Here is a 3,545-nt window from a genome sequence, read left to right on the forward strand (position 1 = left end):
GCCTCTAAAGAATCAAAACCACATTGCAGAGTATGTTTTCCCACCTGTTCAATGGCATGCAATAAATCCTGCATTTCTTTGCAATCAGGAGCTTCTGAGCTTGCAAGCATTTTCTGTTTTAACTGAGCCATTAAATATTGTTGGTACTTAAGCATGTGAAACTGGCAATTTAAAGCCCTTACTGCTAAAGTTGCAGAAGTGTATACTTTCTTCCCCCATCTATCCAAAGCTCTGGAATCTCTGTCAGAGGATACTGGATTTTTTGCAATGGAAGCCTTAACCCCTTTTGGACCCTGGGAAATAGTTTCTGGATCAGCAGAAGAGTTTTTATAAAGAAACTTGTGAGAGTCAGGGACTCTATAATACCTATCTGGCTTGGCTGGTGCAGGGGGCAAAGAATCAGAAGATAAGCTGGATTCAGAGAATACATCATCCACAATATCTAGCACAGGCGGAATAGCCAGGGGCCTGTGCTGAGGCAATAAAAGGAAATCCCTGAGCCTTTTCTTAGATTCTGAGTAATCCTGGCTTTCCCAATGGAAATGCTTCCTTATGGTATGTAAAGTTTCCCCAAAAGAATAATCCTCAGGAGGATAGGCTGAAGGGATAGATTCTTCAGCATCAGAGTCCTCATAGGGGGGTAGAGAGTATCCCTGGTCTGAAGAGGAATCAGAGGAAATGGAAACCTGATCAGAGGAATCATAGTCTGTATCCTGCCTAGGCCTTTTCTCAGGAGGGGGATGGGAACCCCTGATTAGAGTAATGAGGTCTTCGGACATTTTAAGCATCTGTTTCTTAGGCATGGAAGACTGTCCAGGAGAATGCTGTACTTGCTTCTTTGTCTTAATGGTACTTTTGTCTTGGCTGTTGCTTTAATGGTAAGTTGTGAAGGTCTGAAAACACCCTCAGAAGCCGATGCCTGCTCAGCGGCTCCAGACCCATCTGAGGGATTAGTTTCCATAGGGCCAATACCTTGAGTTTCCAGAGGCCTAGTTGTCTCCACGTGGGAGTCGGAGGCGGCCTGTGGCTCTGAGGTAGCGGGTGTCAGGGGCTGCAAAAGTGCCTCACTGAGAACCGGCGAACCGGCGACTGGCCTAGAAGAGGTTTTGTCATCGGTTTTGGACCTCAGATGCCTGTCTTTATCTTTGTCTTTGCATTTTTTCAGTATTGCGGTCGTCGGTTGATCCAACGGCATAGTATAATTGAACCTTCAGCCAAAGTAGTGCAAAGCAAAATCAAAATGTCTTTTTATAGTGCGTTTGTTAAATCTAGCACAAAACTGACAACTAGTGACGTTGTGATCAGGGCCTAGGCATGGAATACAGTAAGAGTGGAAGTCCTTATGAGGTATTTGCTTCCCACAAGAAATACAGTTACTAACTTTTTCTGACATCAGTCTGAGGGAAGAAAAAAGTTTCCCCAATGGGCTACTTATCTTTATTGAAGACTTCGGATCTGAAATTCGACTTTGAAAATCTCAGGAGTCAGCCGACCGGCACTTGCAAACTGCTTCTGCTTCGGGCACCGCGCAGCAAGAAAGACTGAAGAAAATGGCATCGGATGCATCTTATATACCACTGGAGCACTGACATCAGGGAAGAAGCGACAGCAACCGACGCCAGACCAAGACTTTGGAACTCTGGCTGACTGCGGGACCGCCTGATGGCAGGATAACCCAAGTGTAATGACTGCAGCAGTGTAACACGATGAACATCTGCTGCTTCATCCTAGACTGGTACCTAGATTATCTTTATTGCTTGTTGCGACATGTTGTAGTTCCCTACAGCCCTAAACTGATTTAAGTATGATAATTAATGGGTGGACACCTAAATACCTAAATAATGGTTTACCTAATGCTTTCAGTAAATGATTAAATGATTGGAGTGATGCAAACTCCTAACAGTTTAAAAATGAAGCATGCTATATTTTACTGTGCTTTCTTCATATGCAAAGTAAAATATACCCAAATTTATTTTATTCATTATATTAACAAATGACTGACCGGTTTATATTTTTATTCGGTGATACTTATTTGTTTACTCATTTATAAATTTTAAATTGGTAAACCTAGTAATTTATTTTCATTTATTTATATTTTTAACTATGTAAATCCTGCTTACATTTAATCACTGGATTTATTTGTTTGTTTGCCTGCTTATTCAACTTTTATACAGGATAAATCCGTTTAAGATAAAAAAAAAAAACTCTCACAGGATAGGCCAGAAATGAACATTTCTGCAGGAAATGGCTTCCAGTGACATTTACATATAGGGAATAGGAAAGTATGAAAAGGGGAAAGAGCAAGCAGAGGAGCATACACAAAGCCACAGGGAAGGAAAGAGTGGGAGTGTTGAGGAGAGGAAGTGTATACTTTTTCAAGGGACAGGTGCCCATATTCTTTTATAAAGAAGAATAGATAGAGAAAGATGTAAGGGAAAGACAGGAGATGGAGTAAGGGTAGAATTATAGAAGCAGAAGCAGAGAAACAAAAAACACAGACAAGGACCAACAGGGGAAGTGCTCACATAAAGGTGGAGTTAGTCAGTGAAATTATTGACATACAAATAGAGAGAGGACAACTGATAATTTGGAGGACTGAACAAAAACAATGAAGGGTAGTGACACACAATGAAGGAGACCACTAGAATTAGGGAATAGGGAAGGTAGCCCAGGAAGACATCAGTCACCACTGTGACTGCCCTCTTCATTAAATCTTGCCAGAGGTTCTGGTGATCCTGCTGGGCAGCAGTTTGACTTCTGAAGTCACACAAGGATCATCTCCAGGCATCCAATGGAGGCATCAAGCAACCAATCCATCAATTCACCCACAGCCTCCTGCAGGCTGATGAATTGTGACACTTCCCAGTAGTGTGATCAGAAAAAAAAGTTGTATCTACCATCTGGTGAATGGCTGACAGAAATCACCAGGTACAGCCCAAGTTATCATCCACCTCAGCAGGGAGACAGATGACAGGCTGGTGGGAGAAGGCCAAGGCCATTGACAGGGTGAGGACGTAGGAAACACCACTGGTGAAGCTGTGGCCGATGCTGCAGAAAATGTCAACATAAATGGATATAAATAGAACAAAAAAACATAAAATAAAATATAAAAAAGCCTGACATTCTCAAAGAGAAGAAGACAGAGATAAAAAAGTTACATTAGTATGAATATTTCACATAGGTTCATACTAAACTAACTGCCCTTGTGGGCCATTTTAAGCCTAGTCAATTACCCCATGTGAGAATCAAACCCTGCATCTTGTGTCTGCAAGGTAAACACCTTAACCATTATGCCATCCTCCCACCCATGATCACTCATACTGGTACCTACTGGTGTATGACACACCTGCTACATATGCCGCTATGCTAACTCAAGCACTTCTGCCTACATAATAAATTCAAAGTCCCTATTATATGATATGCAGGCAAGTGTGCAGTATCACTGTTCCCATGGCCAGGACTGGGTGGAGTGGAGGCTATAGTGGTAAGGTGGAGTTGTTGGAAGTAATAGCCACGAAAAGGTGTGGGGTAGTGATCATGTGGAA

This window comes from Protopterus annectens, chromosome 3.part0 (genome assembly GCF_019279795.1).
Source record: "Protopterus annectens isolate FY-2018-M chromosome 3.part0, PAN1.0, whole genome shotgun sequence".
NCBI lineage: Eukaryota > Metazoa > Chordata > Ceratodontiformes > Protopteridae > Protopterus > Protopterus annectens.